The sequence below is a fragment of the Chiloscyllium punctatum genome, chromosome 29 (assembly GCF_047496795.1).
Source record: "Chiloscyllium punctatum isolate Juve2018m chromosome 29, sChiPun1.3, whole genome shotgun sequence".
Lineage (NCBI taxonomy): Eukaryota > Metazoa > Chordata > Chondrichthyes > Orectolobiformes > Hemiscylliidae > Chiloscyllium > Chiloscyllium punctatum.
The window spans coordinates 38,967,504-38,981,754 of NC_092767.1; positions in this window are offsets into that span (position 1 = coordinate 38,967,504).

Genomic DNA, 14,251 nt, shown 5'->3' on the forward strand with positions numbered 1-14,251 from the left:
CTACATCCACAACCTCTCCAACTGCACTATCCGAAAGCAGAGAGAGTTAATGGAGATACAGAAAGAGAGAGAGAGAGACAGAGAGAGAGAGGATGAAACAGAAAGAAAGAATGTGAAGGGAGGTCAACACCGTAGATAGGAAGCATGGACTGCGTGGGAGAAATGGGTGTTAGAAGAGAGCGAAGCTGTGTCGATCAGGAGACACCATGAGGAAAATAGACAGAATATGGAAATTTTATTTAGACATTCCCCTGGACTGAAGGCCTTTGTCTGGTGCCATACACTGTGAGCACTGTGCTGATATTGGCTGTCATCCCAGATCATTTATCTCCAATAACATCACAGAGCTGGGTTGCTGATAATTAAACGGAATCCAATAGACCAATTGATTGGTTCCAGGGAGAAGGTGGATTAACTTAAATAGACCGGGTGAACAGCAGCAGGAACTGACAATCCCCCGAAATACAGTGTGTGGGACTGGACCAGAGAATCTCATTGAAGGGGAACACTGACAAAGGGGAAATCAATATCTCAGCTGTGTGCCGAATACTGATTGATAAGGTTTGTACAGCACCTCCATGGTTTTGGAATTCACATTTCAATTTATATAGCTCAAGGTCATGAGTGTATTTTAATAATCATATCTGTTTGTACTTTCCATATTTTGGAATGTATGACAAGTCATTTTGACCCTGCAGTTTGTGTTGCATAAGCATATTGCATTACTGGGGAAGAAGGGACCTGTCTGATGGTCTGGTCTTCATCTGAACAATTCTGGGACCAGAGTCCTAACAAATCACATGACTAGGGCTTCGGTCAGATCTTTCAACAAATGTTTGAGGTTTGGGTGGGGTTTCAGTTATAGGGGAAATTAGAAAATTCGAATTCAAAGAGGAGGTAAGAGTGCAGAACGCAGGATAGTTTATTAAAATCTCCAGCACAGGCACAAATAGGACAGAGTCTATTGAAAGTGTAAACAATCAAACTTCAAGCACACTGGACAGACAAATGAAATTGATAGGAGGCTCGGTTAATCCAGGACTGAGAGTGTTATAGCTGAATGTATGCCGCATACGAAATAAGGTAAATGAGCTTGTAGTGCAGATCGAAATTGTCAGAGACGTGCTGAAAGGGGATCAGGATTGACAATATTCAAGGGTATGCATCCTACGAAAAGATAGGTTGGTGGGGGGAGTAAGAATGAAAATAAATCAATCGTTAGAATCCTGGTCTCCTTGCTATCGGAAGAATGTTATGAAACTTCAAAGCATTCAGAAAATATTTACAAGGATTGGACTATTTGAGCTACATGGAGATGTTGAATAGGCTGGGGCTGTTTGCCCTGGATCGTCAGAGGCTGAGGTTGACCTTATAGCGGTTTAGAAAATCACAAGGGGCATGCATGAGATAAATAGACAAAGTATTTTCCCTGGGGTGGGGGAGAACGAGAGGGCATAGGTTTAGGTTGAGAAGGGAAAGATTTAAAAGGGACCAAAAGAGCAAGTTTTTTTCATGCACAGGGTGGTGTGTGTAAGGAAACAACTGTGGGAGGAAGTGGTGGACACTGGTCCCATTCCAATATTTAAAAGGCATCTGGATGGGTTGGTAAATAGGAGGGGTAGGAAGGATATAGGCAAATGGGACTAGATTAGGTTGGGTAATCTGGTCGGCATGGACGAGTTGAACCGAAGGATCTGTTTCCATGCTGTACATCTCTCTGACTGTACAACTTTCTGACTGTATTATATAAAGTAGGGTCGGATGGCACAGAATCAGTGTGGGTAGAATTAATTATCCACAAAGGTTGAATAAAGAAACATAAATGGTGTTATGTTCAGGATTCCAAAAATTATTCAGGAGCTGCGTCACAATATACACCAGGAGATAGGAAAGATTAGATTACTTACAGTGTGGAAACAGGCCCTTCGGCCCAACAAGTCCACACCGCCCCGCCGAAGCGTAACCCACCCATACCCCTACATCTACCCCTTACCTAACACTATGGGCAATTTAGCATAGCCAATTCACCTGGCCTGCATATCTTTGGACTGTGGGAGGAAACCGGAGCACCCGGAGGTAACCCACGCAGACATGGGGAGAACGTGCAAACACCACACAGTCAGTCGCCTGAGGCGGGAATTGTACCCGGGTCTCAGACACTGTGAGGCAGCAGTGCTAACCACTTTGCCACCGTGCCGCCCACAAGTTGCATAGAAAAGGCAAAGTACAGTAGTCCTGGGAGATTTCAATACACGGGGGGACTGGGAAAATCAGGTTTATAGTGGTCTGCAAGAAAAATAATTTGTGGACTATCTTCGATAGGGCTTTTTGGAGCAGCTTGTAGTGGAGCCCACTCAGGAATAGGCAATACTGGGTTTAGTGTTGTGCAATGAGGCAGACTATTTAAGAGAACTTAAAGTGAAGGAACACGAAGGAAGCAGTAATCACAATATGATTGAATTTGTTCTGCAATTTGAGAGGGAGAAGATAGAATCACAGGTAATGGTATAGTTGGTTTCCTAGTAAGTCATTCTCTTTGTCTATGAAACCGGGCTGAACTGTGTTTCTGCTCATGTTAGGTAAATTGTGGGAAAGGGGAAATCAGTGTCTTCATTTCCAATCAAAAATTCCTTTCCTGATAAATTCTACAAAGCAAATTACTATTGATAAATTGCTCACTGATATGCAAGAAGGAACCAGACTGTTCTCAAACTCCATAATCCTTCTAGCCCTGCACAGATCTACATTTCCATATCCTCCCCACTCACCAATCCTGCCCAGTACCACTATTATGATGTCCCGCTCGAATCGTCAGCCTCAGTGCAACTGCTGAATAAACTTGTTTATTTGTGTCACTATTGAATCTGGATTCATTTGTTTCAAGTCCCTTCGAACCAAATGTCCATGACAAGAGAATTGTACTTGAGATGTTTAACCTGTTCTCTCCACAGAATCTGTCAGACAGGAAGATAGTGCGTGGTGCCAACTCATTGACTCTTCATGTCGAGGTACAGTTGATGTCTCATGAAGCAAATCGATAGAATTTAAAAGAAACCATCATGATATGTAATAAACAGAAGCCTATCTGCTTGCGTCATGTCCTTTAGGGAAGTCAATGAGTTATCCCTCCTTGTTAAGGTCTCCGTGTAACTGCAAACCCACAGCAATGTGGTTTACTGTTTACTGTCCAGTGGAACAGCTGAACTCATTTCAAGATAGGGACAACATGCTGGTCTGACCAAGGCCTCATATTGCTACTGCTCATTTCCATCAGGTTGGCGACTATTCCTTATTTTAGGTGTAATCCATCTCATTGAGTCTGTCCCCGAGAGTGATGTCCATCTCGATCGGCACCTCTGGTGCTGGTTTTATTTACACTGACATACAGATGTAAAGAAGATGTAAATTTCGCATCAGTGGCAATATATAGAGAATGATGCTTTTTACGCCATGAGAAAGAAATGGAGACGGTGAAGTGAGGGAAAGTAATTAATGTGATCATCCCTCAGAGTTTTGTTGAGGCAGTATTTGGGGAATTGTCCACAGATTTTCTCTCCTTTATAACGAATGATCTCCTTGCCACAGAGAGAGTTCAAAGGAGTTCCACCAAACTAATCCCGGGGATGATGGTACCATGAGGAGTGAGTGAAGATTAATCTGTCGCACTGTGGGAGAATAAAATGGGATTGCGTTGGAACTTCAGGGGGATGGACAATCACACATGATGTTCTAAACAGACACTGATATGGTGAGAGATCCCACGGCCTCTTTTTTTTGCTAACTTTATGAAATTCTCGATACTTTTAGTACCTCTGAAAACATGCCCCCCAACCACCACCCACTCCCCACTCCCCATATCAATGAGAGAGTAGAAAATCCAGACTTTGAATAAAAACTCCACATATTAATGCAGTGCATTTGTTGAGTGATCCTGCACTGAATGTCATGTTATTCATAATCCCAACATCAGCCACAATACCTTCAATTTAACACAGTTAACTATTCCCACCAGCTTCTGATCCCCACGGAGAACATTGGTCTGCCTTTTCAGAGATGGAGGATGTCTCCTTGAGTCTTGACAGAAAACATCTCGCTTCCCTCCTCACTTCCAGCAAACCACGTTAAAGTAGCAATTGTTCCACAGACAATAGAGCCACGATAAACATTAAGATCTACTCCTGTGATTTGTCATGTTGGAGCATCAGTGACATCCTGCTGTTCCTCTATAAGCCTTTGCGAGGCTGAATGGCCTCTTCCAGGTCCCGTGGAACAGTTTCGAGACTGTTGTGGCTCCACCTGTTCCTAATTAACAGTTCGATGTGCTGAACAGACCCCTCCTCTTCCTATGTAACAGGCAGGAATATTGAATATATTGCCACACTTCCTGTTCAGTCGATTTGATGGGCTGAATGCTAGCTCATACTCATGTGTAACCAGCTTGAGATGCTGAATGAGCTCCTTTTTTAACTATGGAAATGTGCAATGTCTGACCCTACTATTACATAAATTTTACCAATACTTTAACAGCACAAACTGGAATGCTGTCAGGGCCTTGCTGCACATGGACACAGACTGCTTCAGGAGATGAGGTGGGAAAATATTCTGAACATTGTGTGATCTTCAGTGAGCATCCCCATTTCTGATGTAATGATGGGGAAGGACATTTATGACGCAGCTGAAGATGATTGTGTCGAGGAAGCTACCCTGAGGATCTCGTGTAGGGATGTCCCGGGACTGAAAGGATTGATGTCCACCACCATGAGCATCTTCCTCTGTGCGATGGCTGACCCCCAGTGGAGAGATTGTGGCTGATTCCTATTAAATTTAATTTAGTCAACTTTTCTTGATCCCATTCTGAGTCAACTCCTGCCTTGATATCAGGGTCTGTCACTCTTACATGAGCTGCTGTGTTCACTCTTTTGAATATACAAATAGGTTATTGTATTTGTTTGGGGCGTGTAACCTTCTCACAGAGGATAGTGAATGTCAGAAATTATCTGGTCAAGAGAGTTCGGGGAGCTATAACACTGAAAGTATTTACAGATGAGGTAGGTGGGTTTTCGACCTACCATGGAATTGAGGGATGTGAAAAATTGGGAAATAAAGCAGAGTTGATAACACCAGTGGATCATCCATAATCTTATACAATGGCACGGCAAGCCTGACCAACCGAATTACCATCCGATCCTGTTCCTTATGCTCTCATATTCTGTAATTGGCAAGTTAATGGTTGTAATTTTCCTGAACATTCCGTTATTGGATGTTACAGTTACAGAGAGCAAAGCATTTTATGAGTCATCTCAGGGTGAGGTGTGGGGACTGTATTCACAGTAAATCTGGATCTGCACCATGACCAACAAATGAAGCACAAGTTGCAGAGAGGAGACACTCTATTAATAGATCAGAGGCGGCTTTTGAGCCCAGTCTGGGTTTTGAATTAACATTTTTCAACCCACGCCAAACTTTGTGTGAGAATTGTGAGGGAGAGAAGGAGATCCTGTATTACTGTGGACCAGGTATTTCGAGCAATTGGCCTCTGTCTACTCCTGTGAGGGACTGAATGGAATATAGGAACATTGGACTGAGGAGCAGGAGTGGGCCATTAGGCACTTTGTCTTTGGTCTGCCACGCACTAAGATCGTAGCTGATCTGATTGTGGTCTCAGCAGGACTTCTTCTGCACGTGCACCATTTTCCTACATTCACTTGTCTATCAAATATTTAACAGACACAACTTTGAATAAATGTATACATCCAGGCACCACAAACTTCTGGGGAAGGGAACTCCCACTTGAACAGCCCTTTTAGAATTTGTCATTCGTGGTCCAATCAATATTGCAGGGTCAGTGTTTCATTTTGCTGTCACACTGCTCCACTGTTTACAACAAATTTCAATGTTTAGTGATATGGCTAATGATAAAAATGTCAGCCTGGCTCATCTTCTAGAATAATGTGAAACACACACACAGAGATCTTAAGACAAACAGAAAAATGAAAGCTTTCCAGAGTTTCATAATAGTTGAACTCATAAAAAATGGATAGATGACAGACAGTCCCAAATGTTATTCGGTCCTCTGAAGTCATTAGTTTAGATTCCTTACAGTGTGTAAATAGGCCCTTTAGCTCAACAAGTCCACACCGACCCTCCCAAGATTAACTGATCCAGTCCCATTTCCCTCTGGCTAATGCACCGACACTATGGGCAATTTAGCATGGCTAATTCACCTGACCTGCACATTTTTGGACCAGTGGGAATAAACCGGAGCACCTGAAGGAAATCCACACAGACACGAGGAGAATACGCAAACTCCACACAGTCAGTCGCCCGAGGCTGCAATCAAACCTAGGACCCTGGTGCTGGGAGGTAGCGGTGCTCACCACTGAGCCGCCATGCCGCCCATTCTGCTCAGGCAAGCTACTTGTGATGTGACTTCTCCCCAGAATAGTTGGGTTAAGCTAATTCCCTTTGCTTCAGATGGGAGAGAGATTCCAATGAACCTCTCATCAGGAATATTCCACGACTCATCAGGTAGAGGTGAGTCAGATATTTACTGTTGCCAGTTGGAACAAAAAAAGATAGAGAGATCCCTTGGCTGCTGCTTCTCAGGCAGGGAACATTGTTCTCCCTCTCTGTGTTGAAACATGCAATCATATCAACTGAACACCAAACTGGGCCGTGTGCGCTCGTCGTGAACGATTTCGGGAATGGATCATAATGGACGATATGCAAATGCATCATTGCTGTTGTTAGCAATGTTAGCAGTGCCTTTCATTCGCAAAAGAGAAAAGTCCTGCTTTATAATTTGATGATTTGTTGGTATGCATATGCTTAATTTTTAAAAATCGGCTGATGTTTTCATAATATCTGTGCTAACATCAATGCATTTTATTCTTAAAATTTATTCCATAGTTTTTGTCTCCCTGAGAAGAGAAAATGTGCATCCCACTGATTTTTCTCAAAATTGTGCATGCTTCCAAAGGATGTCACATCTATGACCAAAATTGATAGTGTTTCAAAACAAAGGGCCTTCATTCCAGAAAAGTGTGAACAAAACATTGTTCATAAGTTTCAAGAACTTTTTTTAGGTTAAGGGATCAGAACTGCACATAATGTGCCAGATGTGGTCTTAACAACGCCCTGTACAGATGTAGACACGAAAAATGTGATGCTGGAAAACCACAACAGGTCAGGCACTCCCAACGAACAGGAGACTCGATGTTTCGGGCATATTCCTGATGAAAGACTTATACCCGTGACGCCAATTTTCCTGCTCCTCGGACGCTGCCTGATTGGCTGTGCTTTTCCAGCCACACACTGTTCGACTCTGTTCTCCAGCATCTGCACTCCTCACTTTTACCGGTACAGATGCAGTAAAACAGTCCTGATTAAACCTGGTACCCTTTGCCAGAAGCACAATCATTCCACTTAGCTTCCAAATCCCTTACAGCCAGTGCAGACTAACTACATCTGATTCGTGTAGCAGGATCATTAATACCGTCTATATCTCAGAGTTCTGCAATCTCTCTCCACTTAAATTGTTTACCATTGTTTTATCTTTCCATCCAAAATAGACAACTCACATTATGCTATATCTGGTGAAGGTTTGCTCACTAATCTCCCTTTGCCTATATCACATTGATCACACACGACCTCCATTTGATGACATACTGGATGACCAGCTTGGTGTTTAAGCTAATTGGGCTTTGATATGTTCAGACCCTTCCTCCAGATCTTTGGTCCAGGTACTGATTGTTGATGATCCCATAGTGATCTCTGAGGCACTCCACCAGTTCCAGCTTTGTAATGTGAAAATAAGCATTTATCGCTACTCTCTATTTCCTGTTAGCAATAGCTTCCTGTGTAACAGCTCAGATGTTTACATGGCGTCCTGTGCAGTAAAATGTACTCAATGAGCAAAAATGATTCGTTCTATTTTCCTCTGTAACTTATTAAATAGGCAGAATATACTCCTCCAGTCTCATGGTAACGATAATGACTGGCTAAATGAGATGGCCCCCTATCTATGTCACAGCTTCGAGGGGTGGATGGAGGGAATAACATATGGGGTAGGGGCAGGAGTATATCTCTGTAACAGCCTCGAGGGTGGATTGAGGAACAACACATGGGGTAGGGGCCGCAGTTGTCCATTCGGCGCCACCAGTCAGAATGCTCCTGACTGATCCGATTGTGATTGACCATCCATCTCCTGTCTGTTCCCAATAAATATTGACTCTCCTGTCCAGCAAAGATCAGTCGAGCTCAGCCTTGAATATCTTCAAAAACCGAGTCTTCACTGCTCCCTGAGGATGAGAACCCTACCGATAGTACACCACTAAAATGAAAGGGGCGACCTTATTTCAATGTGGGACCTGTTATTTTAAACTGTGTTAACCTAACATGAAATCGCCACCTTTTTTGAAATACAAGGAAATAATAATTAGGCATAGATATAACCATTCAGCCCACTAAACCTGTCCAATAGGACCACTGACCCTTTTCAATCAAATATGTATTAAATTCATTCCCTGCTCCTCTCCCAGGAAGAGAATAACTGATAGCATGACACGACACGAGCATTAAAAATGCAGAATTAGGACATTCGGCACATCGACTCTGAATGCCAGAGAGATTAGAGATTTCTCAACATCATTCTCCTGACTACTCTCCGTAACTCTTGACATGCTTATTCATCAAAAACCTATCCAACTCTGTCCTATAAGCACTAATGTCTGTGTCTCTGTGAGTCTGTATGTGCACTTGTGTGTGTTTGTTTTTGTATCTGTGTGTTTGTGTATTTATGTGCAGACATCGGTTCATCTGTGTATGAGCCTGTGCGTTTTACTTGTGCTTGTGTCTATTTGTGTGCAACTGTCTATGTCACCGTATGCCACTACACGTGTGCGGTTCTATCTCCGTGTATGCACGGTGAGTGAAAGTATATTAGAGTGTTTACATATGTCTCTGAATATTTTTGTGTCTGTATCGCTCTGCAATGAGTTGTTTGTTGTTTTGGGAGGGAGAAAATTGTGAGAACAGACAGAATGGCTAAAGTGCGAATTGCCCTTCACTGAACATTGTTTTTTTACTCAGTTGGAGGGACATGGATATCGAGGTATCGCCATACGACACGTCCTGGTCCTCTCTGGCTCATACCAGGATCCTCCCAACATGGTTGGGGGGGGGGGAAGGCGGATCAGATATCGGGTGCTCCACCATCTGGCTTGGCGCTTTCTCTCCTATTACAGTCCGTTTCTGCGGGAATGGGAGAAAGGGGGGGAGGGAGTGGTGGTGGGAGTGTGTCTCACTGCTTGTAATGCTGGTGTAGGTGGAGGGGGAAAAGGAATAGTGAGGTGTACGGAGGGAGTCAGCCCACAGTGTTGTATCCATGCAGTGTTATTAGTTGTTGTGGTTCTGTTCGCCGAGCTGGGAATTTGTCTTGCAAACGTTTCGTCCCCTGTCTAGGTGACATCCTCAGTGCTTGGGAGCCTCCTGTGAAGCGCTTCTGTGCTGTTTTCTCCAGCATTTACAGTGGCCTGTCTCTGCCGCTTCCAGTTGTCAGTTCCAGCTGTCCGCTGTAGTGGCCGGTATATTGGGTCCAGGTCGATGTGTTTGTTGATAGAGTCTGTGGATGAGTGCCATGCCACTAGGAATTCCCTGGCTGTTCTCTGTTTGGCTTGTCCTATAATAGTAGTGTTGTCCCAGTCGAATTCATGTTGCTTGTCGTCTGTGTGTGTAGCTACTAAGGTTAGCTGGTCGTGTCGTTTCGTGGCTAGTTGGTGTTCACAGCCAGGGAACAGCCAGGGAATTCCGAGAGGAATGGCACTCATCCACAGACTCTATCAACAAACACATCGACCTGGACCCAATATACCAGCCACTACAGTGGACAGCTGGAACTGACAACCGGAAGCGGCAGAGACAGGCCACTATAAATGCCGGAGAAAACAGCACAGAAGCGCTTCACAGGAGGCTCCCAAGCACTGAGGATGTCACCGAGACAGGGGACGAAACGTTTGCAAGACAAATTCCCAGCTCGGCGAACAGAACCACAACAACGAGCACCCGAGCTACAAATCTTCTCACAGACTTTGAAAAGTGTTATTAGTGTTGGGAGTATAGTGGAGGGAGAGAGTGCGCGGGGTGGGGGGGGGCTGGGGAGGGGGATGGTAGGTGCTGAATTCAATAGTGAGAGTGTTAGTGCCTGAGCCTTATTTAGAGATAAAATATGAGCCTTGTTAGGGGGTAGGTGCTATAACAGGTAGTGAGTGTGAGGGCGCAGAGAGAGTACGGTGAAAGTTAACCTGGCAGAGTGGGTAGGATATTGATGCTTGTCATGTGATGCTGGTCATTTCTTCAGATCATGTCAGCGTCGAGGTGACCCTCCCAGAATGGCTTGTTCACGTCTATCACTAATAACTCCACAGACCCTGTCCCTCAGCTTCCACAGAATCAGTTTGGGTAGATCTTACAGATATGAAGGAGAAGCAAGCATTAGTGTATTATTTGCTCTCGGGCAAATTCTGTGCAGTATATGCTCTGTAAATTAGAGATGCAAATATTGTATTATTCAATGATCTCAAATTGCATCTAAACTGCGTCAACTCAGTGACAGCCAATGTTGTGAAAAGTAAATTCCATAAGCGTATAACAGGTTGTTTGAAGAGTATGTTGTGACTCAAACAAGAGAGCAGGTTATTTTGGATTTGGTGTTGTGTGGTCAGAAGGACTCAATAACCTTGCTCTGAGGACTAGAGCGGTCAATATAATGCATTTTACACGGCGCCTGCATACAATCTCGAATGTTTGAACACGGACTGGTAGACACGAAATGGTTGTTAGAATATTAGAATCATGGAGTCCTGCAGCTTGGATACAGGCCCTTTGGACCAAAGTGGTGCTTGCCGACCAAAATGTCCATCTATGCTAATTCCATTTCCCTGCCCTTGTCCCTTATTTTTCTAAATATTTCTTATCTGCGTATTTGTCTAAAAGCCTTTTGAATGTTGTTAATGTACGTGCCTCAATCAAACTGCTGTCTGCTAATTCCAAATGTCTACTAACCTCTGCGTAAAAAACTTGGCGCTCAGGATCATTTTTATTCTTTCAACTCTAACCTGATGTCCTCTAGTCTTTGATTCTCAAAACTGGGGAAAAGAATGTGTGCATTCACCTTATTGACGCATCTCATGATCTTATACATTTCTACACGATTTCCCCTCAGTTTCTTCCACTTAAAGGAAAATTCCTCTCCAAACTCTCCCTACAACTCAGACCATTGAGTACTGGCAACGTCCTTGTAAATTTCGTCTGTCCTCTTTCCAACTTAATCACATCCATCCTATGGCAAGTGAACAAAACCGAACACAATACTCCAAGTGCATGTCTCACCAGCGTCCTGTCCAACTGCAATATAACTCTCGAACGTCTATACTCAATGCCCTGACTGATGAAGGTCAGTGTGCGAAAAGCCTTTTTCCCTGTCCTGTCTACCTGCAACTACTTTCAGAGAACCACGGATCTGAGCACCAAGGTCCCCCTGTTCCACTACAATTCTTGAGGGTCTAACATTCTCCACGAAATTCCAACCTGGATTTGACTTTTCAAAAAGCAACATCCCATATGTTAATCTCCTTTTGCCATTTCTCGGCCCACTTCCTCAGCTGATAAAGATCCTGCTGCAATTTCTGATAACCTCACTGTTCACAGTCCTGCCTATTTTATTGTCATCAGCCTAACTACTAATCATGCTTTGCACATTCTCATCCAAATCATTGATATAGATAACAAACAGTAATAGGCCCATCACCAACCCCTGATACAATCCACTAGTCACAGGCCTCAAGTCCAACAAGCATCCTTCCAGTATTAGCCTCTGCTTTCTACCATCAAGCCAACTGAGTATCCAATTTGCCAGAATCCCCTGGATTCCATGCTATCGGACCATTCAGAGCAGCCTATCATGTGGAACCTTATGAAAGGCCTTTCTGAAATCTAGATAGACTATGTCTACCACCCTAACCTCATCAACATTCCAGGTCACTTCCTCAAAAGAACGCTAAAGAATTGTAAGCCATGATATCCTATGCACAAAGCAGTGCTGACTGCTCCTTATGAATCCGTCTCTTTTCAAATGCATGTGTATGTTATCTGTCAGAACCTTCTCAAGTTGTTACAGTTGGTAAGCTAACTGGTCTACAGTTCACAGGTTCTTCTTCGCCGCCCTCCTTGAACAAGGGCACAGCGTTCTCTACCCTCTAGTCTTCCAGGACCTCCACCGTGGCCAGCGATGATGCAAAAAGATCAGCCCGGACGCCTGCAATATCTTCTCTCGTCTTTTGCTCTGTTCTTGGATACACCTGGTCAAGACCAGAAGCTCTGCAGAAATACTGCAATGTGTGAAATAAAATGTCTATTTCTTTAATATGGAATCACCAAGGAAAGGGCAAGTGACTTCATGAATGCTAACATGATAAATTAAAGATTATATTAATCGTAGGAAATGATTTCAGAAGAATTTTAGACATGGTGGAAACCGGAAAATTCTCAGAAATTTGTTTGTGTGGAGTTTGCATATTCTCCCCGTGTCTGCGTGGGTTTCCTCCGGGTGCTCCGGTTTCCTCCCACAGTCCAAAGATTTACACGTTAGGTGAATTGGCCATGCTTATTTGCCCAAAGTGTTCACCGATGTGTAGATTTGCTGCATCAGTCGCAAAATGTAGAATCGGATGGGAATGGGTCTGGGTGGTTACTCTTCGGAGGGGAAGGATGGACTTATTGGGCCCAAGGGCCTTTTCCATGCTGTGGGCTTTTAACGATTCTGTGAAAGAAGAAAACAAAGACTACATAAATCTACAATATGTATTGCAAAGAAACAAAATAAAAGCAAGGTCAAATGGGGAATTTTGTAATCAGGAGAGGAGAGGTTATTGTGAAGAACAGGGAAATGGCGAAGAAAGCAGCCAGTTACTTTGCATCTGTCATCACGGAGGAAAATCGCTGAGAAATACTAATTGATCCCATGGAACTTTTGGAACTAAAGACATAAAGTCAATTCATATCAGTAACAAGGTAGTAGTTGAAGGCTAGCATAGTAGTATTGTAGCTGGATGAAGCATTGCTACGTCTGATGAGGCAGTTGTACTTAGGATCAAAATATTAGAAATAAATCAGCAATAGACGCATTAATGGTGCTGTCGATGACTGTTTTTTTCCCCCTGTATATTCTGCAGAGGCTGGAAGTTAGTAGATGTGTTCCAAGCATTGTAGATGTATGGGAGGGATTCAAGCAACTGCAAAGGGAAGAAGAGATAGTGTGGAGAATTGCAGACCAATTAACTTGACATCTGGAGGGAAACTGATGGAATTTATTATATGGGGTCAGATATTGGATATTCCTAAATTAACAGCAACATTGGAGAGAATCAGAATGCACTGACAGTGTCTGACAGAATATTCATATTTGACAAACTTCAGAACGATTAGAACTTGTTTATTGCAACATAGAAATGGCATAGCTCGATTATCAGAAGGCTTTTTTTTAATCAGAACTCATGCAGTGAATTCATAAATAAAGTAATGTAAATGGTAATTGGAGAAATATATAGAAGTGGAAAGTTAAAGTCATATTCGCCTTCATTTAAGTGAATCAGAACATAGTCGGAAGGTAAAGTTGAAGCAGTTTCACAGCTTACTAATGAAACTGTACATAGAGTATTGAGTCCAGTGTTGGTGACTCAATCTGAGAAAGAATATACTGACCATGGAGGATGTGCAATGGACAGTCTCCAGATTAATCCCTCCGATGGTGAGATTGCCTGATGTGGAAACTCAGCCTGTGTTCGCTAGAGTTTCAAAGAATGAGAGGTGATCATAGTGACATTTAGAAAAGTTACTGAACATATGAGAAGATGGAAATAAACAGGATTTTTCTCTGGCTGTCTACTCTACATTTAAGGCAAATAATGGCAGGTAAATGATAGAGCATTTCAGACTGCAATAAGAAGGCAATTCTTCATTTGAAGAGGACTGACAAACACAGCGACATGGAAACCTGCTGGCAGAGCAAGATTAGGGAGAATCCCCAGATATTCTACAGGTACGTCAAGTGGAACAGAATAACCAAGGAACAGGTAGGACTTTTCGTGACTTGCCAAGTTTCATCCAAATCAACTTAGTGGCAGGAGACAGAAGGTCTGCTGGTCGAAGTCTGTTCGTTTGACTGGCGACCAGTATCCAATCATGTAACATCGGG